This window comes from Musca autumnalis, unplaced genomic scaffold, assembly GCF_047663935.1.
Source record: "Musca autumnalis isolate F117 unplaced genomic scaffold, ASM4766393v1 scaffold_3, whole genome shotgun sequence".
NCBI lineage: Eukaryota > Metazoa > Arthropoda > Insecta > Diptera > Muscidae > Musca > Musca autumnalis.
In genome coordinates this window covers 115,209,032-115,236,335 of record NW_027411866.1, presented here as the reverse complement: position 1 = coordinate 115,236,335, position 27,304 = coordinate 115,209,032, and the positions used below count along the sequence as shown (strand labels likewise).

At 34.7% G+C, this 27,304-nt stretch overlaps 1 protein-coding gene across 10 annotated transcripts in view; it reads left to right on the top strand.

Annotated features, from left to right (window-relative positions):
* Positions 1–27,304, top strand: part of Nost (Nostrin) — a 205,149-nt gene that overhangs the window by 17,939 nt on the left and 159,906 nt on the right. The gene's annotated exons all lie outside the window — the stretch shown is intronic.

The window sequence follows — 27,304 nt, the reverse complement described above, 5'->3', positions numbered from 1 at the left end:
TTAGGTTTTTGTTATTGTCACTAAGCCAACGATTTCTTATGATTTTGCAGTATTCACATTGGAGTTGGTCATGTAGTTAAGGGGAGTAGCTTAATACTGTTTAAATGTTTCCTAATGGACAATCAAATGTCAAAGATTATTTAAATTTGGAGCTAAACTCTGAGTAACCTACCTATCTATGACATTGTCAATTAGTAGTGTATTGCTTCCTCCCCTTCCACCCTTTATTATCAAATTTTTATGCAAAAAAGATTAACAAACTCATCGATCATTTGCTAAGTCTTATCGTATTATCATAGCTCCAGTCATATTAGCCCAATTATCGGTGATAACCAGATTTTGAAATACACACTTTCGTTTATCAGTTGACAGGAGGAAACAAAGTTTTAGTGTCTTTGCTGGTTAATGTTAAGCGATGAAAGGGACACACAGCGACGAAACCCTTATGTGTCTAATACATTTATTTTGGTTGGTGCTAGGTTTTAGGAAATTTCAGTATGAACAGTGCTAATTAATGCGCAATGAAGAGTCGACAAGTCTTCAATTTTAAGGGCCTGAGAACCCAGCTACTATGGACTGACCAAATTAGGACAGTTTACAAATTTAAGATACTATCAGAGATCCTGAGGCTGAGATGATTTCAAGGAACGGTCCTGGCCGGCTTTAACATGGCCCCTCTTTCATCTCAAGTGGACACTGACCTCCCGTTAAAGGTAGTGAGCCAACATGTGCCGCGCGTTCACCCATAAGAACGTTACAAATTTGGGTTTGGGCGTCGGGGTTAGTAAACCTCCCCTTGAAAAAGCAACCTACTATGAAAAAAACGAAAGAAAGAAAGAAAAACAAACCCCTCTAAAGTTGATGAACCCCGCAAACGTTTTAAGGACCATGATCTGCCGATCTGCACCTGGAATGTTCACACTCTTTATTGAGGAGGTGCAGTCTACGCATTGGCAGATGTACTTGAAAAATACAAGGCGGACATTACGTCACAACAGCACCTAAAGGTGACGCACTGTATTGTAGCTGCCATGGCACAAATCAAATTTTAGTTGCGGATTTGTAGTTGGTCCCGCTTTACCCCAGTGATAAAAAGACTCGCCACAATCCGATTAAAAACAAAATTCTTCAACATCAGCTTTATTTGCGCTCATGCTTCCACTGAAGACAAGGACGAACAGACCAAAGATACATATATTTTACTAGCTCTTAGAAGAAACATATGACCGTTGCCCTTCCCATGACATTAAAATTATTCTAGACGATTTTAATGCCAAAATTGGAAAGGAAAATATTTTTGGCGCAGCAGTCGGGGAATTCACTCTCCACAGTGAAACATCAGACAACGGTATGAGGTTGATAGACTTTGCAGCTGCAGAAAAAACATGCTAGTTAGCAGTACCAGAGTTAAGCATCTCGAAAGGTATTAGGAGAAAAGGAGGGAAGAGAAAAGACTATATGCTCTAACTATAGGGGCGTAAGTCTTCTCCCTATTGCTTACCAGATAGTGTCAGGGATATTGTGCGAACGACTAAAGCCTATGGCCAACGAAATAATTAGACCATACCAATGCGGCTTTGGACCTAGTAAATCCACAATTGACCAGATTTAACTTGCAGCAAATCCTGAAGAAGACCCAAGAGTTGTATATCGACACCTACCACCATTTTGTCGATTATAAAGCAGCCTTTGACAGCGCCATACGTTCAAAGGTATTCCAAGCCATGTCTGAATTTGGTATCCCTGCAAAGCTCATTCGGCTTTGTAGAATTACATTAACTGATACTCGGTCCTCAGTTAAAATAGGAAAGAACCTCTCCGAAGAGTTTAACACCAAAAGAGGTTTCAGACAAGGAGATGGCCTCTCGTTTGACTTATTCAACATTCTGCTGGAAAATATGCGAATGTCAAAAGAAGTGGCACGATATATACAAACAGCCATATGTTACTTGATTATGCCGATGACATTGACATCATGGGTCGTTCGGTAAAGGAAGTAACTAATACCATTGCAAAAGTCGAAAGGGAATCTGCTAATGATGTCTCGGCAATTCTTCTTTGCTATGCGAACATCAGAGGTATGGGTTTCTACCGTCGATTGCGTGACCAAGCTCAACTTCTTTACGTTCGAGCCCACATTGTCTCCCAAAATATTCTCGGAAAGGTCTACTTTGCGTAATTCTTTATGCCGTTTGCCCTAAACATTTCAATATATTGAGCTCTTTTTTCTTTTTGCCTACTTACAGTGTTCTACTCTTTAGCAGATCTGATTTTTTCCTATTTTCGAAGAAGTGGGGGGAGTGTTCAGACAGCTGTTTCCTGTATGTTGTGGGCATTGTTATGCTCTTGCTCACTTATCTATCAGTTCTTGTGGACCTGCTTCTTTCCCTATGTGTATCTGACCGTGCACACCTTCATGATTATCGGAACATTCTCCTTAGCGTAGTTCTTGACACGGATTGCACGAAACATGGCGCTCTTTCGATCCACGATTATACAATAACAACAAATAATGCTTACATTTAAGAATACCAGAATGTGTTGAAAACTAAGATTAAGAAAATACCGTTATGTATAAAAAATAAGGGTTGAAATTTCTTAAATAAAATTAATTAAGTTTCTACTGCTAATTTGTTGCAACTTATAGACGGCGATAGTGAACTGAGAAACGCCATCGGGCACCCATTACTTAGTAAAGAGTAAAATAAGTGGCCTTTCCTTCTAAAATTGTAAAGAAATAGCTCATTATTTTTTAGCGTTGCAAAAGTTAGCTTGTCTACATTATTTTGCAATGAAAACAAGTTAAGGTCTAGGCTGGCTGAAAACGAACGGCAATCTAGTATGAATTTGGCTCGGTCGTTCTTTATTCTTTTATCAGAAATCACTTAAGCAACAGTGCCAAGCTGGTTATGTACCGACGTCTTTACCTCTTGAGCCGAATAAACGATTAGAAACTGGCTATCAAATGTTTGTTGGGTAGTATCTGCCGTCTTTCGTTTCATCTCTTCAAAAATAAATAAACCTATCAGAGCCATATGGTATTACACGCTTCTATAAATCAGCTCCATAATACAGTACACTATTATTCATATGGATTTAGTTCACTTCGTTGCAACTTTATCAATAATTCTAATTCACTTCATCTGAGTTTTGCTCAGCTGTATTGGGCCTGCTATCCGCTTCTATATATCACCTCCATAAAAGCCTACTATAGTTCGTATGACCTTAGTACACTTCGTAGCAACTTCATCAATTATACGAACAGAAATAATTCTCATTCACTTCATACCATCTGAGTTTTTATCATTTCACGTTTCGCCGTTGAAACCAGCATGCTCAGCTGCATGGGCTTGCTATCCGCTTCTATACATTCAATTCACAACAGAGTACACAATAACGCATTTGTATTTAGTTCACTTCGTTGCAACATCATCAATCAGTCTTGCGGAAATAATTCTCGTTCACTTCATATCATTTGAGTTTTAAGTATTTCACTTTTCGTCGTCGAAATCAGTTTGCTAATGCAGACGGCTTGCTATGCGTTAAGATAGTCCTGGGTGAGAACTTGTCTTTACAACTTTTGGAAGAACTAACTATTGTGACGGTTCTATTAATACATTACACACAGAGACTTCGGTATTCTGTACCTAATAGGAACGTACGACATTGTAGCGACATTGTGTATGAGTAACATTATATATCAGACTTGTATTCATTAAGTATTTCCGTAGTTAAAGACAAGGTATTTAGTGTCAAAGATAACGTCATTAAATACAATAACTGATTCATCAGTAAAGACATGAAACGCTACACTAAGGTGATCAATTTTACAAAGCTTCCAGGGGGCTTGGTGTTTAGTCATTGCAAATAAACATATATGATAAACAAAGTTAGAAACAAAAAGCAAATATGTTCACTAATTTGTCCGACCGATAATCATTTTGAATTATCAGTAATCAACCTGTATGCATTGTCTAAGGTCGTAGCAAATAAAGAACCCTCTCCGAAAGAAATGTTTTGATTGATAAGTGAAATTAATAAAAGTGCAGACAAGTTAAGTGCAAAATATTTGTATGTAGTGTGGTGTGTATTTTTCTATTCTAACAAGTTGCTTGCTGTTTTTGTATAGATAAGAAAATTGTTTTAAATTAAATTTTTACGATGTCTAATGGTTCGAGGTAGAATTCTGTTTAGTGGCAATGCGCCATAAAGTGATGAAATTTTATTTGTTTTCAATATAATTCTTTTGTTTTTTTCTTATATTTAGAATATTTCGTTAGAATTTGGTTACTAATCCAGTTGATTGAACTTTGCAATAAGCGTTTGTACTATCAAAAAAATAATAATCAAAATTATTGGGGAACAACGTGCAAATCATCACATTGAAAACCCTAAAGGAAAGGGTGCTTTTCTTTCTTACTCTTCTCTTTACTCTTCTATAGACTCTTTCTGAAAGAAAGTGTGCTATTATAGAACCTTTGTGACAGAAATGCTGCTTCTATAGACCCTTTCTGAAAGAAAAGCAGTTTCTATAGACCCTTTCTGAGAGAAAGGCTGCTTCTGTAGACCCCTTGTGTATGAAAGGGTGCTTCTATAGACCCTATGTGAAAGAAAGGGTGCTTCTATAGACCCTTTCTGAAAGAAAAGCTGACCACATAGACCCTTTCTGAAAGAGAAGCTGACCACATAGACCCTTTCTGAAAGAAAAGCTGACCCCATAGTCTCTTTCTGAAAGAAAAGCTGGTCCCATAGACCCTTTCTGAAAGAAAGGCTGCTTCTATAGACTCTGTCTGAAAGAAAGGCTGCTTCTGTAGACCCTTTGTGTAAGAAAGGGTGCTTCTATAGACCCTTTGTGAAAGAAAGGGTGCTTATATAGACCCTATGTGAAAAAAAGGGTGCTTCTATTGGCACTTTTTGAAAGAAAGGCTGCTTCTACAGACACATTTTAAATGAAAGAGTGCTTCTATAGACCCTCTCTGAAAGAAATAGTGCTTCTATAGACCCTCTCTGAAAGAAAGGGTGCTTCTATAGAACCTTTCTGAAAAAAAGGGTGCTTCTGTAGACCCTTTTCTGAAAGAAAGGGTGCTTCTACAGACCCTTTTCTGAAAGAAAGGGTGCTTCTTTAGACCCTTTACTGAACGAAAGGGTGCTTCTATGGACCTTTTCTGAACGAAAGGGTGCTTCTATGGACCATTTCTGAAAGAAATGCTACTCCTATGGACCATTTCTGAAAGAAATGCTACTCCTATGGACCATTTCTGAAAGAAATGCTACTCCTATGGACCATTTCTGAAAGAAAGGGTGCTTCTATAGACCCTTTTCTGTAAAAAAGGGTGCTTCTATAGACCCTTTTCTGTAAAAAAGGGTGCTTCTATAGACCCTTTTCTGAACGAAAGGGTGCTTCTATGGACCATTTCTGAAAGAAATGCTATTCCTAAGGACCACTTCTGAAAGAAATGCTATTCCTAAGGACCACTTCTGAAAGAAATGCTACTCCTATAGACCCTTTCTGAAAGAAAGGGTGCTTTTATTGCCCATATGTGTAAGAAAGGGTGCTTCCATAGACCCTTTGTGAAAGAAAGGGTGCTTCTATAGACCCTTTCTGAAAGAAATGCTGCTTCTATAGATCCTTTCTGAAAGAAAGGCTGCTTCTATAGACCCTTTCTGAAAGAAATGGTTCTTCTATATACCCTTTCTGAATGAAAGGCTGCTCTTATAGACCCTTTATAAAATAAAGGGTGCTTCTATAGACCCTTTATAAAATAAAGGGTGCTTCTATAGACCCTTTATAAAATAAAGGGTGCTTCTATAGACCCTTTATAAAATAAAGGGTGCTTCTATAGACCCTTTATAAAATAAAGGGTGCTTCTATAGACCCTTTATAAAATAAAGGGTGCTTCTATAGACCCTTTATAAAATAAAGGGTGCTTCTATAGACCCTTTATAAAATAATGGGTGCTTCTATAGACCCTTTATAAAATAAAGGGTGCTTCTATAGACCCTTTATAAAATAAAGGGTGCTTCTATAGACCCTTTATAAAATAAAGGGTGCTTCTATAGACCCTTTATAAAATAAAGGGTGCTTCTATAGACCCTTTATAAAATAAAGGGTGCTTCTATAGACCCTTTATAAAATAAAGGGTGCTTCTATAGACCCTTTATAAAATAAAGGGTGCTTCTATAGACCCTTTATAAAATAAAGGGTGCTTCTATAGACCCTTTATAAAATAAAGGGTGCTTCTATAGACCCTTTCTGAAAGAAAGGCTTCTCCTGTAGACTCTTTCTGAAAGAAAGGGTGCTTCTATAGACCCGTTCTGGAAGAAAGTCGGCTTCTGTAGACCCGTTCTGGAAGAAAGTCGGCTTCTGTAGACCCTTTGGGTAGAAAGGGTGCTTCTATAGACCCTTTCTGAAAGAAAAGGAGCTTCTATATACCCTTTCTGAAGGAAAGCGTGCTTCTATATACCCTTTCTGAAGGAAAGCGTGCTTCTATAGACCCTTTCTGAAAGAAAGGGTGCTTCTATAGACCATTTCTGAAAAAAAGGCTGCTTCTATGGACCCTTTCTGAAAGAAAGGCTACTTTTATTGACCCTCTGTGAAAGAAAGGGTGCTTCTATAGACGCTTTCTGAAAGAAAGGCTGCTTCTATAGACTCTTTCTAAAAGAAAGGCTGCTTCTATAGACGCTTTCTGAAAGAAAGGCTGCTTCTATAGACCTTTTCTGAAAGAAAGGCTGCTTCTGTAGGACCTTTCTGGCAAAACGGTGCTTCTATAGACCATTTCTGAAAGAAAAGCTGGTTCTAAAGACCCCTTCTGAAAGAAAGGCTGCTTCTATGGACCCTTTCTGAAAGAAAGGCTGCTTTTATTGATCCTTTCTGAAAGAAAGGCTGCTTCTATAGACCCTTTCTGAAAGAAAATGTGCTTCCATTGACCTTTTGTAAAAGATAGGGTGCTTCCATAGACCTTTTGTGAAAGAAATGCTGTTTCTATAGACCCTTTCTCAAAGAAAGGCTGCTTCTGTTAAAAAGTATTTTTTTAATCACCAAAGTCCTGGCTATTAAGCTTCTTATTTAGAAAATCCAAATTTGAATAAAAATTGCTAAGTACGTTAATTAAAAACGTGCGTAACGGATTCTTATCTGAAGCTTCTAAAACTAAACTAAACCATATGAGGTGAAAGATCAATGCCAAACCAGTGGCTTCAAGTAGCAATGAATTGTTGCGAAAAAACAATTTCGTGAGAATTGGAATATTGTTCCAATTCACACAAAATCATAAAAAGAAGAATCAAAACAAAGAAACAATAAGCCTAGCCCATGGAAATATGCAAATGATAAGCGTATTAAAAAGAGAAATATATTTCAAAATAATTTTATTATTTTACCACCCCCATTACCCGTTTTATGTAAGTCCCAATTTACATTAGGCGAGTTTACTTGCGGCAATTGTCAGTTTGTAGGTGAGAGAGGGTGCTGAGAGGCAAAGGGTTACCATATGCCTCACCTCTCTCTCCTACAAAATGACAATTGCCGCAAGTAAACTCGCCCAATGTAAATTGGGACTTAGTAACTGATTCTTCTTTAACTAATGAAAACTTTGGGAGAACTTTCTCTTTGTCTGGGCAAACATTTCAAATAATCTGATTTAATTTGGTATTCTTGGGAAGTAGCCAGAACATTTGGAATATCAATCATGGCTTTGTATTCTTGTCGTTCTTCACAGCAAGTTGGCTTAGAGTTTTTCCTCGTTTTGTCAAGTCATCCATACTGCAAACAAAAGTTTTGGGGCAGTGCTCTCTAAAATTGATTTCATTGAAATTCTGATAAAGAACAATTTTTTGTTTGAAATGGAAAAATCACAAAACAATTAACTTTCAATTTGTTTTGGGTGGGCACACAAGATACAGTGGCACCATGATAATGTATGTTTCCAAATAAATCTGCTTTATTCACAAGTGTTTCGTACCTCTATAGTTCACTCTTCCAATATTTCCCTGTAAATTTTGTTTCATTTCGATAGCAATAAAAATCAACTACTGTAACATTTATTACAAGTTCATCGATCTAAATACAAACATTGTTAAATGTTTGTGGCAGCGTAGAAGGTGGACGACTATCATCATTATCATCGAAATATCATTTCTGCTCCGTTCATTGGTTGGTAATATGGCCACGAATTCTACCATTCATTGTTTATGGCTATAAAAAAAGAAGAAACGAAAACCGAAGCCAATGGAAAAAGAAAGTAAGTACCTACCTAACCTGCATTGAGCTTCAAGTAAGTACAACCAGAGACCATTTGATTGCTTGTTTGACTGTCTCTCCGTCAGACATTTGCCGGCGGCGGGCTTGTGTTCAAATGTTCAAGTCACGTTTTTAATTCGTTGTCTGTTTTCAATACTAAAATGCAATACAGTTCAGGCGTTATACGAATGAAACAAAAAACCGTTGACAGATTCCCGTTGCTTGTTTTCTTGTAGCTGCTAGAAATTCGACATGAAGAAATTGTGTTTTCAAAATACAACACAATATTTGGAGATTTTTAAAAATAATAGAAAAATTTTCTATAGGAATATGAACTGAAGAATATTTTCCTTTAGGAAAGTACTCCTCAGCGACCTGAGGAATATTTTCGTATTTGAATTAAGAATTAAGAATATATTCCTATTGAAAAGTGACTCCGCAGTGACCTTAGGAATATTTTCCTATAGCAAAATGAGTCCTCAGTGAACTGCGGAATATTTTCCTATAAGAAATTGACTCCTCCGTGATCTGAGAAATATTTTCTTATACGAAAATGTCTTCCTCATTGTCCATAGGAATATTTTCCTAATACATATTGACTCCCCAGTGACCTGAGGAATATTTTCCTATAAGAAATTGACTCCCCAGTAATCTAAGGAAAATTTTCCTCAGTGAACTGTGGAATATTTTCCCTAGGGGAAAATGACTCTTCATTCACTCATCAGTGAACTGAAAGTAATATTTTCCTATAAAAAACGACTCACCAGTAACCTGAGGAATATTTTCTGATAGGAAAATGAATCCTTCAGTGAACTGAGGAATATTTTCCTATAAGAAAACGACTTTTCAGTCAAATGAGGAATATTTTCCTATTGTGAAATGCCTCCTCAGTGATCTGGGGAATACTTGCCTATAGGAAAAACAGCTGAGGAATATTTGCCTATAGGAAAACTACTCCTCAGTATACTGAGAAATATTTTTCTATAGGCAAATCTATCCTCAGTAACCTGAGCAATATTTTCAATATTTCTCAGTGACCTGAGGAATATTTTCCTATAAGAAATTGACACCTATTTATTTTCCTATAGGAAATTGACTCCTAAGTGACATGAGGAAGGAATATTTTCCTATAGGAATATATTCCGAAAGGAAAATGATTTCTCAAGGCAATGATTATAGGAAAATGACTCCTCAGTGACCTGAGGAATATTTTTCAATAGGAAAATGATTCCTCAGTGAACAGAGGAAAATGAGGAATATTTTCCTATAGGAAAACGATTTCTAAATGGCTAAAACTCAGTGAACTGAGAAATATTTTCCTATAGAAAATTGGCTCCCCAGCGACCTGAGGAATATAAATTGACTCCTCATTGACCTGAGGAATATTTTCCTATATGAAAGTGAGAAAAATTACTCCTCAGTCACATGAGGAATATTGTCCTATAGCAAAATGACTCTTCATTGGCTTGAAGATTATTTTCCTATAAGATATTAACTCCTCCGTGATCTGAGGAATATTTCCCTATACCAAAATGACTCCTCAGTGAATAATTTTCTATAGGAAAGGGACTTATAATTGACCTCAAGTGTATTTTCCTTTGGAAAAATAATTTTTCAGTGAACTGAGGAATACTTTCCTATTGGAAGATGACTCCTGAGTGATCTGAGAAATATTTTCTTATAGAAAAATGACTCCTAATTGAATTGAGTAATATTTTCCTATAGGAAAATGACTTCTCAGTGACCTGAAAAGTATCTTCCTAAACGAAAATAACTAATCTGGAAAATTACTATAGGAAAATGATTTCTTAATGACTTCTCAGTGACCTGATGAGTATCTTCCTAAAGTAAAAAAAAACTAATCAGGAAAATGACTATAGAAAAATGATTTCTTAATGACCTGAGAAATATTTTCTTAAAGGAAAATGACTCCTCTGTGAACTGAGGAATATTTGGTAAGGTATGGAAAATGACTCCTCGAAAAATTACTTCTCAATGTAATGATGAATGTTTTCCTATAGGAAAGAGACTCCCCAGTTAACTTAAGAATATTTTCATATGACTCCTCAGTAACCTGGGGAATAGTTTGTTATATATTTTTCTATTGGAAAATGACTTCTCAATGTACAGATGAATGTTTTTCTATAGGAAAGAGACTTAAGAAACTTAAGAATATTTTCCTATAGAAAAATGACTCCTCACTGAACTGAGGAATATTTCCTTTCCTCAGTGAATATTATTCATTTGCTCAGAAGTAATTCTCTTCCATTTTTGCATTTCTATTTGAAAGCCACTAAATTTATTACCCCCAGTTGATGCCATAAAAAGGCATTTCATTTCCTTTGCCAACTAAGAAGGAGAAAGGAAAGAAGAAATTGTCTTAGGTTTATTTATTGTCAACAAAAACTAGAAAATTGGTAAAAGACGAAATAAACATTCACTTTCTCTCTTTTTCTAATGCCACATTTAAAAGGTACTTGCAATCGTTTACATTCGCTAACAATTAAACCGGATATAAGAAACCAGAAGCTTAATGCACAAACTTTTAATTATTCAAAAGCTGCCTTGACCTTAGATGATAACCTGGCTAAAATAAAGAAAAATTTCACTTTCAAACATGAAAATTTGTAAAAAAAAACAACAATATTACCATGGCATAGCCATGTAATGTTAATAGCCACAATAACAACAACAAAAATTCTATTGTCTTTTTGGTAAAATTTATTCACTTCCGTTTCAAAGAGGCTGTGGTTTGGAGGAGTCACCAAGTGTCACATGTCTATGGTCGTGGTCGGTACATACATACATCCCACCTGCAAAGTTATTATGCAAAATATAAATGACAAAAATGGCATGGCAGGTAAACCCAACGCCCAGCCACTACTATAGAAGTAAAGTTGATGCCCCTTCGACGAACAAACAAGTTGAGATGATTGGATAATGATGACGTTTTTTCTTCCTCCAACCCATGATTGATCAATAAAGCCAGACAAACATTGTGTGTAGTTTTTTTATTTACCCAATAAGATGCCAAGACATTAAGTTTTGAGTGATTTCCCACCTAATATGCAAAAGTTGGTTGACATTTTGATTGTTTCCTTATGAAATTCCCTCAAAACTGCTGATGATTACATTAAATCATCATTATGGAGGTTATTTTCCTAGAGAGGATAATTTTCTAAAATGTAAAACAAAATGCAAACCATTCATCTGCATCCCCCCAATCATAGTCATCATGAACAGCATCATTTATGACCATAATCGCTGACCAAACTTCCTCAATGGCTGATGAAAAATTGCGGAACATAAATTATGATTTTCAAGTTCAAAATTGCTTAGCCATCAATTTGGAAAAATATGCAACCTGTTTGGTTTTACAACTTTCTTTGTAAATAGATTACAACATGTTGTTTTTTTTGTGTGTGCGAAGCCGACTATTTGTCTGGACTGGTATCCGGCTATTAATGTTTAACCACGGATGAGATTGAGGAAAAACTACATATTTTTGGCGTCATCTTAATAATGACACATAATATGAATAGTCGAAATGCATACAAAAACAAGTTATATCTTTGACCAGTTTGGAAAAATTAACAGCAATTTCTGGAAAATATACATAAATAAAATACTTTCATTGCGGAACTCATCACACAATAATGAAATTATTTTTTAGGAAAAGTTCATAATTCGTAATTGTTTGTCAATTAGAAAACACTCGAACTTTCCATGTTCAAGGTCATATAACAACTGCCAGACTTAAACACATTCAAATATCTTTAAATAAAATATACATATTTCAGTTCACTGAATTATTCCAGCAGGCAGACACATTCCACATTTCAGAGAGGAAACTATTCCCTAAATACTCCTATTGTACAAGCTTTCTTCCATAAGAACATATCTCAATGATCATCCTTTTTCCTTTAAATAAAATATTTATCAAAAGCTTTCTTCTGTAAGAAAATATTCCTCGGCTCCCTGAGAAATTGAAATTTCTGAGGAAGCAAAAGTTGTTCTCAGGGAACCGAGGAACATTTCCTTACAGAAGAAAGCTTTTGATAAATATTTTATTTAAAGGAAAAAATATGTTCAGAACCATATCCAGCTCATTCGTTTAGTTAGATTATCTCGTTCATTTATATCCTCTCGTTCATATAGCTCTTTTAGATTATTTGGTTAAACGAGTGAATACGAACAAACTTTCCCCCATAAGCAAATATTTTCCATTTTAATGAAGACGATTTTTCTTTTACAAAAACTGTTTCTCAGTCAAATGAAGAAGCTTTCTCCATAAGAAAATATCCCTCGGTTCACTGAGGAAGATTTTTCTTTGTTCCAATTTCTAAGAAAGCTAGAGTTGTGTCGTTCATGAACGAACTAGTTCAAGAAAACTATTCCTTGAAATAAACGAACGGAACCATATGCAGTTCATTTTTCTATTTTTTAGGTTGAATGAGTGAATATGAACAAGTTTCCACCTTTAAGAAAACATTTTCCATTTTAATGAAGATGCCTTTTCTATTACAATAACGATGGCACAATAATACAGATACAACGGGAAAACCACTAGTTGTCAAAATGCATTATTGTGAATAAAATCACATACAGAATGTAAACAATCAATTTACAGTAATGCGTTATTGTGAACAATTTTGACGTTTGGTTTGATTTGAAGTAACCATTTCTTATTCCACCATGACAATAACTAATTCCCAGTTCACTGAAGAAGCTTTCTCCTATAAGAAAATATTCCTCGGTTCACTGAGAAATATTTTCCTTAGTTAAAAATTTTGAGGAAGCTAATGTTGTGTCGTTAATGAACTTCAAAGGGACGATTTCGCGAAAAGAACAAATGAAACCATATCAATTTAAATTATCTCGTTCATTTAGTTCTTCTAGTTCATATATGTATCTCTTCTAGTTTATTGGGTTAAATGAGTTAACATGAACAATCTTTCTCCTATAAGAAAATATTTTCCAGTTTAATGAAGATCTGTTTTCCTTTAAATAATATAATTATCAGAAGCTCTCTCGTATAAGAAAATATTCCGCGGTTTACTGAGGAAGATTTTTTCTTAGTTAGAATTGTGTCGCTGTGTTTCATGATCAAACTAGTTTATAGAAACGATTCCGTAAAATTAACAAACAGAACCATATACAGCTCATTCGGTTAAATCATTTATTTACATTATCTCGTTCATATAGTTGTTCCAGTTTATTAGCATTCTCCTATAAGAAATTATTTTCCTGCTCAATGGAGATCATTTTTCCTTTAAATAAAATATTTATAAGAAGCTTTTTACTATAAAAAAATATTCATCGAATCACTGAAGAAAGCAAAAGTTTGTCATTCATGAATAAACCAGTTCAGCGGAACGATTCTGGGATTTGAACGAACGGAACCATATCGACTTCATTCTTTTATATAGTTCATTTAGCTCCTCTCGTTTATATAACTCGTCTAGTTTTTTTTGGGTTGAATGAAGGAATATGAACAAGCTTTCCCATATAAGAAAATATTTTCCATTTTATTGAAGATGTTTTTTTTTTCTTCTATACACATTATTTCACATTCCTCTGAAGAAGCTTTCTACGTAAGAAAATATCCCTCGGTTCATTGAGGAAGATTTTCCTTAGTTCAATTTTTTGGGGAAGCTAATGCTGTGTCGTTCATGAACGAACTAATTTAAAGGAACGATTCTGTGAAATGAACGAACGGAACCAAATCAAGCTCAATCGTTTATAGTGTTCATTTAGCTAATATTGTTCATTTATCTCTTCTACTCTATTAAGTTGAATTCAATTCCAATCCAATGAGGATCCTTTTTCCTTCAGTTCACTGAAGACGCGTTCTTTTATAGAAGTTGAAGATTTTTCCTTAGTTCAGATTCCGCAGAAAAGCTAGAGTTGTGTCCTTCATGGACGAACTAGTTCAAAGCAAAGTTTCCGAGAAATTAACGAACGAATCCATTCGCTAATATCATTCATTTAGATTTTCTCGCTCATTTATCTCCTCTCTTTCATATAGCTTTTCTAGTTAATTAGGTTGAAACTTTCAGCTTTTGGGATAGAGCGGAGGTGAAGGAGCTCCTGTGAAAGTTTCAACGTGTGGCTTTACTGTAAACGACTATTGACTATTATATTTCTCAGTTACTGTGAACTGTGTCATTGCTCAGAAAATCTATCTCCTGTGAACTGAGGAATCTCCTCATGAACTGAGAAATCTATCCTCAGTGAACTGACGAATCTATCCTCGGTGAACTGCGAAATTTATCTTCAATCAACCAAGGAATCTTTCCTCATTGAACTGAGGAATATATCTTCAATGAACATTTCTTTAATGCTTAGACGGTGATGTGTTGTTGGTGGCATCATTAATTAATTAGATTTATTGAACTAGTTCATGTACTCATTTAGTGAGCCCTTGAACTGAACTAGTTCATTTACTGTATTTCATATATTCCGAATCTCTTAAAATCTGATTCTTTCCCACTGAAAATTAAAATCTAATGCTTGGTTTCCATTTACGAAATACACACGATACCAATCATAAAAGACTAAAATATCATCAAAGAATGTCTTTTCCCTTTCGTTAAAAAAATATTGCAATACATATTCGTAGTCTATTGACAACCAAAAACAGATGGGCAGTTTGTATAATTTTGTTCCTCTTTTTTGATTTCCCCGGTGATCTTTAAGGAGTTAAGTGCCTTTCAATGAAAGTCCATAAAAATGGCAACTAACAATTCATTTTCGTTGAACATAAAAAATAGATATTCGAACGTGTTATTCAAAACGTGAGCACATGTGGCAAGGAAGATTTCCTTCCAAATTCATACAAAAAAAACTCACACAACACGCCTTTTTTCCAAAACAAAAAGATCGTGTGTGTGTTTTCCACTTCATTGGAGACAAAGTCATGCATTTTCAGTGTTTCTTTGTGTGGAAAGGAAAGCCCAAGCTTGCGGATGAATGAATGAGCGCATGTACATAGGGAAAGATAGACAGACGGCCATATGGTTGTTTAAATAAATGTGGAGGAAAACTTGTCAATCGTTTTATGTTTTCCCCCTTTTTTATACTACCTTATTGGCTTAAAGAGAAAAACAAGTTAATACTGTTTTTTGTGTTGTTTGACAAAAAGAGTTTTTCGTGGCTGAATCTAAAAGCAAAAAAAAAAATTATGACAAAAAAGGTGACAATGACCTTTTTTAATTAACAACCACCTGTCTGTCTGCTGGTGATGAGGAAACCAACTAACCCGTCACATCCACTTTGGCTATGCCGGTCTTTTTTTTGTTTTGCTATTTTTTTATATCTTGTTTGGCTAGAGTGTTACAAAAATAGAGGTTTACTGCCATCTGGTGTATGCGAAATTTCCTCCTACTTTATGTGTCGGTATTTATGAGGTGCAAAATGACAGTTTACTTAACAACAAACTAGACAATGACCTTTCAACAGAGGCGTCTAGGAATGTGGTGGCGGATATTGGATTAATATTTACACGATTTTTTAAGAAACGGACAGCATAGCAGAATAATCCTCTGTTAATTCGTAAAACGTTTATTCAGTGGACACAGACATATTTCTCTAAAACTTGTCCACTGAACTGAGGAATATACCCTAAGAGAAGAAATTTCCCTCAACGTATTAATAAATCTGGGTTGTGGCATATTTTGCTATTAGAAAAATCATTTTCCTATTGAAGAAAGCTTGTTCCGTTAACCAAGGAACATTTTCCAATTGGAAATAGATTTGAGGAGGTTTTTCATATAGTTAAACTATAAACTAAAGAATATTTTCCTATAAGAAAAAGCTTTTTTATATTTTATAATGAAATTATGTTTTTGAAGTGATCTAAGGATTATTTTCTCAATCAACTGAGGAATATTTTCCTATAGGAAAATCTATCCACTGTGAACTGAGGAATCTATCTTCAGTGAACCGAGGTATTTATCCTCAATAAACTGAGGAAGTTTTCCTCAGTGAACTGAGGGATCTGCCCACAATGAACTGATGAATCTATCCTCAGTGAACTGAGGAATATGTCCTTAATGAACTGAGGAATTTGTCCGAAATGAACTGAGAAAATTGTCCTCAACGAACTGAGAAATTTATCCTCAATGAACTGAGGAATTTATCTTCAATGAACTGACGAATTTATCCTTAGTGAACTAAGGAAACTATCCTCTATTTTTAATAAATCTATCCTCAGATTATTTTGCTTTAGGAACATTATTCTTCAGTGAACTGAGGAATATTTTCCTATAGGAAGATCTATAAACTGAGAAATATATCCTTAGTGAACGGAAGAATCTATAGGAATATTTTTTGTACGAAAAAGCTTCCTCCTTTTCTGGAGGAAAAATTCAACAGTGAAGTGAATATTTCCCGATGCTGTAGTTGCTGACATTATTTCTCATATTCATAAAACAGCCCCCCGCATAAAACAGTCATTGTACTTGACGACCTGGAGTTGAATGAATGCTTTTTTTTTGCAAATCATTCAGCGGCATTGTCAGCTACTGTTGCCATTGTTTTCATTGTGCGAATAATACTTGGCGCTCTCTACTTGACCTTTAACAAGATTAAACTGTTTTCACGTTAGTCAAGTGTAGTAATAATTTGCTCGCACTTAGATTTATGCCACAAAAAAAAAAAAAAAAAAAAAAAAAAAAAAAATAGCGAGTAAATTACTATCTTTGATGTAGGTACGTACTTATATCTGAATGTGTAATTTATTCGAATATAATTGAAGTAAAACCAAACCAAACAAACAAAAAATCCAAGTAATTAGCAAATGAATAACTAAAGTAAACTATGTTTCCAATGAATTGACATGAATAGATAAAACAAACAAGTAGCCACCGCGGGGGCTGTGATTGTTGTGTAGGCTAGGAATGTGGTTCGAATAGTGTAGAAGTGGAAATTACAGTTGATTCTCAACAACAAGAATAGTATTTTTTTCCCCGAGGTGTTGAAAAATTAGTTTTTCCTTTTCTTTAGTTTTTAATAAAATATTCAAATTCTGCGTACTTCTGTGGAAAACTGTTCTCAGACCTTGAGGACTTCTTTCCCCATAGCTAGAATTATCCAAGTTGAATTGAATTAGAGAAACATTTTTGTGTTATCTCTTCATGTTATTGCATTTAACTGGAATCGATTGTATACGTTTACAAACACTAGTTAATATAACTACGTAATACTATTAAGGCAAGGTCGAAGTTTTAGTTTAGTTTTTTTTTTCTCATGCATAACCTACAATGTATTTGTTCAATTTGCAATTGGTTTCAACTGAAAAGTGTCAGAATACCATAACAGGTATTAAAGTTTACATATAGAATACATTTTCAAACAACAGCAACTTGCCTAACACTAGGAAATAGAGTATGCATATTTTCGAACTCAGTATCACTACTCGTATGTTTGATAAATATAAATAAATATGGATTTTTTTAATTTAGTTCATTTTGAAGATTGTTCATTATAGTTTGGTTCTGTTAAGTGAACTAATTCGTTCTTATTATTCATTGCTTCCAATGAGTGTAAACAAACAAAACTATTCCCGTACCAATCACACAACGCCACAAACTTTTCAGCTTCTCTGAATCGTTTCATTCTCACAACCAAAACAAAACCACAAACTTTTCAATGTAAAAAGATGAAAACCGTACGATTGCTCAAATGTACTTCGGCTATGCTTTGCCGAGTTGTTTCATGCACCACCGAAACATAAAGATTTTTTGGCAAACGTTTGCCGTGCTAAAAACACACACACACATGTGATTGCATAACAACCCTATAAACCAACATCAACATACCACAGTGAATATTTTATCAACCACCAAACGTTTTTGATTTATTCACATGTGTTTAGTATTATTTAGTTTTTAATCTGCTCTTGTGGAGTTGAGTACTTTTAGCTAATCGTTTTATTCGCACTCGCGAATGTAAACAAAACGAAATTAAACAGCGGACTCCGCCAGCGTGGGTTATGTTTCGTTTTGTATTGTTCCCATGGGAAATACGAAACGAAACGATTGGAAATGTTATTTAAAGTATTTTTACGTACGCTGATTGATTCAAACATATTCAATTAACTCATTCTCCCAATTCGACATTATAGAATGGTTCAGCTTTTCGTCAATCTCTCGTACATGTATATTTTAGTTCATCGTTCAATTTAATTGGTTCGTTTCATCTTTTTGTTCGATACTTCGTCATTCCTATAATCTATATATTTGAGTTTAAACGGAGTAAGTGTGAACCAACTGATACACTGATTCGAAAAAAGAGAACGTTATTTGCGTTTCATCCTCAAATAAGGGTGATGAAAGACACGTTCGTCACAAAGAGGAAATATTTGAAAAACTTTTGGCAGATGCAAGTAAAGCTGAACTTTCGACTTCAAGATGGTCTAAAACGTGACTCCTTTTGCCAGAAGAAAGCTACTTAAAAACAAAATGTTTTTAAAGAAAGAGGCAACTTAAAATGCTAAGACGGAAGTACTAAAACCGAAATTGGTTTTTCACGGATGTAATGCACCAGGCTTTGTTCGTGCTAATTGCCCTAAATGCAATAGGCTATATATTGAATTGTTAGTAGTTCCTTGACAAGGTTATTTTGATACTGGTTCAAAGCCAGTAAAAACTTAAGGCTTGTCACCATTAGGTGCAAAAAACATTTGCGGATGAATCCTCAATTAACCAATCATTTCTCACATCTAAGTTTTCTTTGGAGGGAAGACATTTTGACATAGATTTTTTTTGATTTTCCCGAAAATAGAAAACATCGCCCTGTTTTTGGAATATATTTTATGGAGCAGGCAATATTGTATTGAAATGGTGCAGAAAAGTTTTTAAGTTTTTAAGGTTGTTAAACGGAAGTCCATGATTTTGCTCATGAGTTACCAGTTAAATTAAGCAATCAAAATAACTGATTCATTTATAAAACGCAATTCAGCATTAGTAGCAGAGGAACATAGGGAATCTCCGGAGGAACTCAAATAGAAGTTGTCAATCGTATGTTTGGGAGTCTTATAGCCCTCAGCGAACTTGGTGAATATTTTCCTATAGGAAAATCTATCTTCAGTGAACTGTGGAAAGTATCCTCAGAGAACTGTGGAATATATCCTCAGTGAACTATGCAATCTTTACTTAGTAAACTGAGGAATCTGTGCCCAATGAGGAATAATTTCCTATAGAAAAATCTATCCTCAGAGAACTGTGGAATCTATTCTGAATGAGCTAAGGAAAAATATTCCTCAATCCACTGAGGATTGTATTTTCCTATAGGAACATCTATCCTCAGAGAGCTGAAAATCTACCTTAAGTGAACTGAGGAATATTCCCCTATATGAACATATATTCTCAGTGAACTGCGCAATCTATCCTCAGAGAGCTGTGGAATCTATCATCAGTGCACTAAGGAATCTGTCCCCAGTGAACTGTGAAATGTATCCTCAGAGATCTGTGGAATCTTTCCTCAGTGAACTGAGAAATATTTCTATATAGGAAACTCTATCCTAAGTGAACCGATCAATCTATGCTTAGAGAACTGTGGAATTTATCCTCAGTGAACTAAGGAATGAATCCTCAACAAACTGAGAAATATTTTCCCATAGGAACATCTATCCTCAGTGAACCAATAGTTATTGGTTGAAGGTCGCCTGTGTTTATTTTGTGGGTAGCGTTCGGTCTCCGAATGCAACAAGCACACCATCGTACTATACCAACAACAAGAAATCCACTTCAATCTTAACTTCTTCATTAACATTAAGCTTATTTGAATTTATCAGAACTCTGAAATCAGCAATGCCGTAAACACGGCACACATGTGAAATAAATCAGAATTCCTTGTTATTTTTGGATATGTCACACTATCTGGAAGAGCATCTTTAAATATAGCTTGGATGAATTTTGGAGAATAATCGGTTTTAGGATGGAATCAGGGTGAATTTTTTTTTTTTTTTCATATATTTTTTAGATAAGCGAGCTATCGGAAAATATTCCTCAGTTCGCAGGGGAAAATTTTCCTATAGAAAAATTGTTCCCACATTACTAAGAAAGCTTTCCTATAGCAAAATATTTACTGAGTATAGATTTTCCTGAAGGAAAATATTCCACAGTTTATTGGGGATTGATTCCTTAGTTCACTGAGGATAAATTCCACAGTTATCTAAGGATTAATTCCTCAGTTCACAGAGTATAAATTTTCCTATAGGAATGAGCTTAGATTCCACCGTTGTCTGAGGATAGATTCCCCAGTTCACTGATGATAGTTTCCTCAGTTTACAGAGGATAATTTCCTCAGTTTACTGAGGATAGATTCCACAGTTCATAGAGGATAGATTCCACAGATCACTGCGGATAGATTCCACAGTTCACTGTAGATAGATTTTCTTATAGGAAATATTCCTCAGTTTACTGAAGATTGATTCCGTATTTCACTGAGCATAGAAGGTTCCACAGTCTACTGAGGATAGATTCCTCAGTTTACTGAGGATATATTCCACACATTTTTCTATAGAAAAATATTTCTCAGGTCTCTGAAGATAGATTCCATAGTTCTCTGAGGATAGATTCCAAAGTTCACTGAATTCGACAGTTCACTGAGGATAGATTTTCCTATAGGGAAATATTCCTCAGTGAACTGAGGATAAATTCCTCAGTTTACTGCGATAGAATCCACAGTTCACTGAGAATATATTTTCCTAAGAAATCAATCCTCAGCAAATTGAGGAATATTTTCCTATATGTGGAATCTGTCCTCAGTGAACTGTGGAATCTATCTTCAGTAAACTGAGGAAACTGTCCTCTGTAAACTGAGAAAACTATCCACAGTGAACTATGGTATCTTTTCTCAGATAACAGTGGAATCTGTAGATTTCACAGTACTCTGAAAACAGATTCCACAGTTCACTGTGGATAGTTTCTTCAGCTTACAGAGGATAGTTTCTTCAGTTTGCTGAGGACAGATTTCACAGTTCACTGACGACAGATTCCATCTATAAGAAAATATTCCTCAATTTACTGAGAATTGATTCCTTAGTTCATTGCAGATAAATTCTACATTCTTCTAAGCGTAGTTTACTCAGTTCACTGAGGATAGATTTCACAGTTCTCTGTTCCTCAGTTAATGACGTTAGTTTCCTTAGTTTACTGTGGATAGATTCCACAGTTAACTAAGGATAGATTTTCCTATAGGGAAATATTCCTCAGTTCACCGGGGATAGATTCCACAGTTCTCTGAGAAAAGTTTCCACACATATCTGGAGATTGATTCCACAGTTCCCTGAGGGTAGATTCCACAGTTCACTGAAGATAGATTTTTCTATAGGAAAATATTCCTCAGTTTATTGAGAATAGAATCCACAGTTCACTGAGGAAAAATTCCACAGTTCTCTGAGGATAGATTCCGCAAATCACTGAGGGTAGATTCCGCAGTTATCTAAGCATAAAATCGACAGTTCACTGAGGATAGATTTTCCTATAGCAAAATATTGCCTCAGTTTACTGAGGATTGATTCTTTAGTTCACTGAGGATAAATTACTTATCAGTTCGCTTAAGATATATTTTTATAGGAATATATTCCTTAGTTTACTGAGGATAGATTCCACAGTTCACTGAGGAAAGATCCAACAGTTCACCGAGGATAGATTTATCTATAGGAAATTATTCCTCATTGGGCACAGATATCCCTCAGGTCTCTGAAGATAGATTCCACACTTCTCTGTAGATAGATTCATCAGTTCTCCGAGGATATATTCCACATTTCACTGAGGATATATTCCACAGTTCATTGAGGATCGATTTTCATATAGGAAAATATTCCTCAGTTCACTAAGAATAAATTCCTCAGTTTAATGAGAATAGATTCCACAGTTCGTTGAGGATAGATTCGTCAGATTACTGAGGACAGATTCCACAGTTCACTGAGGATAGATGTTCCTATGGGAAAATATTCCTCAGTTTGTTGAGGATTCATTCCTTAGTTCACTGAGGATAAATTCCACAGTTCTCTAAGCATAGATTGATCGGTTCACTTAGGATAGAGTTTCCTATATAGAAATATTTCTCAGTTCACTGAGGAAAGATTCCACAGATCTCTGAGGATACATTTCACAGTTCACTGAGGACAGATTCCTTAGTGCACTGATGATAGATTCCACAGCTCTCTGAGGATAGATTGCGCAGTTCACTGAGAATATATGTTCATATAGGGGAATATTCCTCAGTTCACTTAAGGTAGATTTTCAGCTCTCTGAGGATAGATGTTCCTATAGGAAAATACAATCCACTGAGAATATATTCCTATAAAAATCTATCTTAAGCGAACTGATAAGTAATTTATCCTCAGTGAACTAAAGAATCAATCCTCAGTAAACTGAGGCAATATTTTGCTATAGGAAAATCTATCCTCAGTGAACTGTCGATTTTATGCTTAGATAACTGCGGAATCTACCCTCAGTGATTTGCGGAATCTTTCCTCAGAGAACTGTGGAATTTTTCCTCAGTGAACTGTGGATTCTATTCTCAGTAAACTGAGGAATATTTTCCTATAGAAAAATCTATCTTCAGTGAACTGTGGAATCTACCCTCAGGGAACTGTGGAAACAATCTTCAGATATGTGTGGAAACTTTTCTCAGAGAACTGTGGAATCTATCCCCGGTGAACTGAGGAATATTTCCCTATAGGAAAATCTATCCTTAGTTAACTGTGGAATCTATCCACAGTAAACTAAGGAAACTAACGTCATTAACTGAGGAACAGAGAACTGTGAAATCTATCCTCAGTGAACTGAGTAAACTACGCTTAGAAGAATGTAGAATTTATCTGCAATGAACTAAGGAATCAATTCTCAGTAAATTGAGGAATATTTTCTTATAGATGGAATCTGTCGTCAGTGAACTGTGAAATCTGTCCTCAGCAAACTGAAGAAACTATCCTCTGTAATCTGAAGAAACTATCCACAGTGAACTGTGGAATCTGTTTTCAGAGTACTGTGAAATCTACAGATTCCACTGTTATCTGAGAAAAGATACCATAGTTCACTGTGGATAGTTTTCTCAGTTTACAGAGGACAGTTTCCTCAGTTTACTGAAGATAGATTCCACAGTTCACTGAGGACAGATTCCACATATAGGAAAATATTCCTCAATTTGCTGAGGATTGATTCCTTAGGAAAATATATTCTCAGTGAACTGTGGATTCTATCGCAGTAAACTGAGGAATTTATCCTCAGTTCACTGAGGAATATTTCCCTATAGGAAAATCTATCCTCAGTGAACTGTCGAATTCAGTGAACTTTGGAATCTATCCTCAGAGAACTATGGAATCTATCTTCAGAGACCTGAGAAATATTTTTCTATAGAAAAATGTGTGGAATATATCCTCAGTAAACTGAGGAATCTATCCTCAGTAGACTGTGGAACCTTCTATGCTCAGTGAAATACGGAATCAATCTTCAGTAAACTGAGGAATATTTCCTATAAGAAAATCTATCTACAGTGAACTGTGGAATCTATCCGCAGTGATCTGTGGAATCTATCCTCTATGAACTGTGGAATCTATCCTCAGTAAACTGAGGAAATTATCCTCTGTAAACTGAGGAAACTATCATCAGTGAACTGGGGAATCTATCCTCAGACAACGGTGGAATCTAAGCTCATTCCTATAGGAAAATTTATACTCTGTGAACTGAGGAATTAATCCTTAGATAACTGTGGAATTTATCCTCAGTGAACTAAGGAATCAATCCCCAATAAACTGTGGAATATTTTCCTTCAGGAAAATCTATACTCAGTAAATATTTTGCTATAGGAAAGCTTTCTTAGTAATGTGGGAACAATTTTTCTATAGGAAAATTTTCCCCTGCGAACTGAGGAATATTTTCCGATAGCTCGCTTATCTAAAAAATATATGAAATTGAAAAAAAAAAAAAAATTCACCCTGATTCCATCCTAAAACCGATTATTCTCCAAAATTCATCCAAGCTATATTTAAAGATGCTCTTCCAGATAGTGTGACATATCCAAAAATAACAAGGAATTCTGATTTATTTCACATGTGTGCCGTGTTTACGGCATTGCTGATTTCAGAGTTCTGATAAATTCAAATAAGCTTAATGTTAATGAAGAAGTTAAGATTGAAGTGGATTTCTTGTTGTTGGTATAGTACGATGGTGTGCTTGTTGCATTCGGAGACCGAACGCTACCCACAAAATAAACACAGGCGACCTCCTGCGGTTATGGCATTGAAGAAAGATAGATCTGCCTGTGTTTACTTAGACTAAAGGAAGTTAGTCCTTATAAAGTCCTTTGGAACTTTTCGACTCAAATGATTGGGCTTTCGTCATTCCAGTAAATAATACTCTATTATCAGGTTTTTGAATTCCATATTAACATATCCCATTTTTTTATCTTCCATTAACTTTTTTTAAAGATTTTTCAATGAATTTCATAACGTGGTTTTTCCTAGTGAAAATCCATCTATCCTTTGAAATTAACATTTCATGATTGAAATCATAACAAACTCGTTGCCAAAAAATCTTTACCTACTGGCACATATTCTTCTTGTTATTCACTTTTAGCAAACATTGTGCTATGAATAATTCATTTTTTCTATTCTTCTTCTTTTCTATTCATTCAAGTGGTTGTTTCCAATGATTTATGATCTGTGTTTAATTGTTTTCACAGCCCAAAAACTAAGCAGAATTTAATTAATCATAATCACAATAAATGTTCAGCAAACAAAAGTGTTTTTTTGTGATTATAAGATGCCAATAAAAGAAAACATTTTGTTCTATACAAAATCAGAGAATTTCTTCTAAAGTCAGAACAATTCTTTTGGCCATCTAAGTTGTACTAACTGTAAATAAATTGAAATTGAAAAGAAAAAGTGAAAATATTTTCGAAAAGTATACAATGTGTGTCAAGATGATATTCTCTCTTTATGGTTAAATGAAAAACAATTGAACTTCAACGTTAGACACGCCAGCCAGCCAGCTTGTAAACCACTTGAAATTATAAAATTATCAATGAATGTTCCAAATAGTTTTGTTGTTTTTCTTCAATTTTTATTATAACTTGCAGACCACGAACGCATCAATGGTGGTTTAGAAAATTAAATTAAATATTACAACAAGACGAAGAAAGCAATTGAAGGGTCATTGATGGGGGTCGTACTCGACGTAAATACATCCATATGTATGTATATCTGTTCAGTGATTCCAAAGAAGATGCCGTGTATGTGGGGTATTTTGTTTTTGTTGTTTTTTAACCCACTTTCTTGGGTTAAAGTGTCAACGAACTTCATCTCAGTTTTGTGAAATGCTTCATTTTGCCATTACAAATTTTCATAATTAAAAAAAGTTCACGTAATAGGTTAATTTGTCTATAACGAACATTACGGCCCCTGGATCCGATAAATCTGGAACATATGTAATACACAGATTGGTTAGAAGAGTTTGACGAATATTTTCCTATGGACAAATCACAAAGGGGACGGAGAAATATTTTGTTATAGGGAAAGTACACATCAGTGAACTGAGGAATATTTTCCAATAGGACAAATCAGGCTGAGGAATATATTCATATGGAGAAATCACACTTCAGTGAACTGAGGAATATGTTCCTTCAAGAATATCACACCTCATAGAATTGAAGAATATTTTCCATGAGGAAAAGCACACCTAATTGAATTATGTAACATTTTCCTCAGGGAAATCTTTGAAGAATATTTTCCTTTAGAAATATCGGAAAAATTTTCCTGTGGGAAATCTCACATCAGAGAACTGAGAAATATTTTCTACATGAAATCAGCATACACATGTCCTATGGCAGATTTAACTTTATCTTATTCACATTACTTGTTCACCTTTTTGGGTGTACAGTTTTTTTTTTAGAAAAATTGTAATGGCTCAGTCTATAAAACATTAAATAAAATGTTTGTTTTTAATACAAATTCACCACAATTTATAACACAAACAAACTAAATATCTGAAAAATACTATAATAATTTTTCAAATGTTTTAACAAGAAAATTTTCACTCACATACATACTTCGACGACAGCGTAGATACATCATATTTATCCGCTTTGGGACGACAGACAGACATTCAAGCGGACAATTACAAAAAGACAATATTATGATTTCTTGAAAACCTCACTCAACATTTCTCTTGATTGCGCTGATGAAATGCGGAAGGTGAAATATGAGTCGCACTTCATTGGAATGGCAAACATAGATCATAAAACATAAAAGACGAGCGATTTAATGTAATTTATTATTAAGAAAAAGTAGAGATGGTGGTAGAGTAAGAGATGATTGCCATGGAAAAGGAAGGCAATAAAAAAGAAAAAAAAAAATAAATAAAGAAAATAAAATAAATATGTAATAACAATAATTGAAATGCTGCCTCTTTGAAGGGGCTTGTAATCGATTTACGGTGGTCTGGCCTTTTTTCAAACACTGTACATGTTAAGTTGTAGAAGAATGATATGAAAGGTTAAAGGGTTTAGACCTTATCATAACTGCTACTTATTTAAATATTTTTTGGAAGTAATAACCGTAGATGTTTAAGAATTTTTGGAAGAAATAAGCGAGGATTTTTTAAAAATTTTCAGAAGGAATAGCCGTGGATTTTTAAAGATTTTTCAGAATGAATAAATCTGGATTTTTAAAGATTTTTCAGAAGTAATAAACGTGGATTTTTTAAAGATTTTTTTCAGAAGGAATAAATGTGGACTTTTTAAAGGTTTTTCAGAAGGAATAAACGTGGATTTTTGAAAGATTTTTGGAGTAATACAAGTGGATGTCTTAAATATTTTTAGGAGGAATTTTTTAATATATTTTATGAGGAATACACGTGAATTTTTTGATAGTTTTTAGCAGGAATAGACGTGGATTTTTCAATATTTTTTTGAAAGGGATAGAAGTGGAGTTTTTTTAAAAAATTGTTAGGAGGAAGAGACGTGGATTTTTGAAATATTTTTTAGGAGGAATAGATGTGTGTGTTTTTTTTTTGAAATATTATAAAGGAGGAATAGACGTGAATTTTTTAA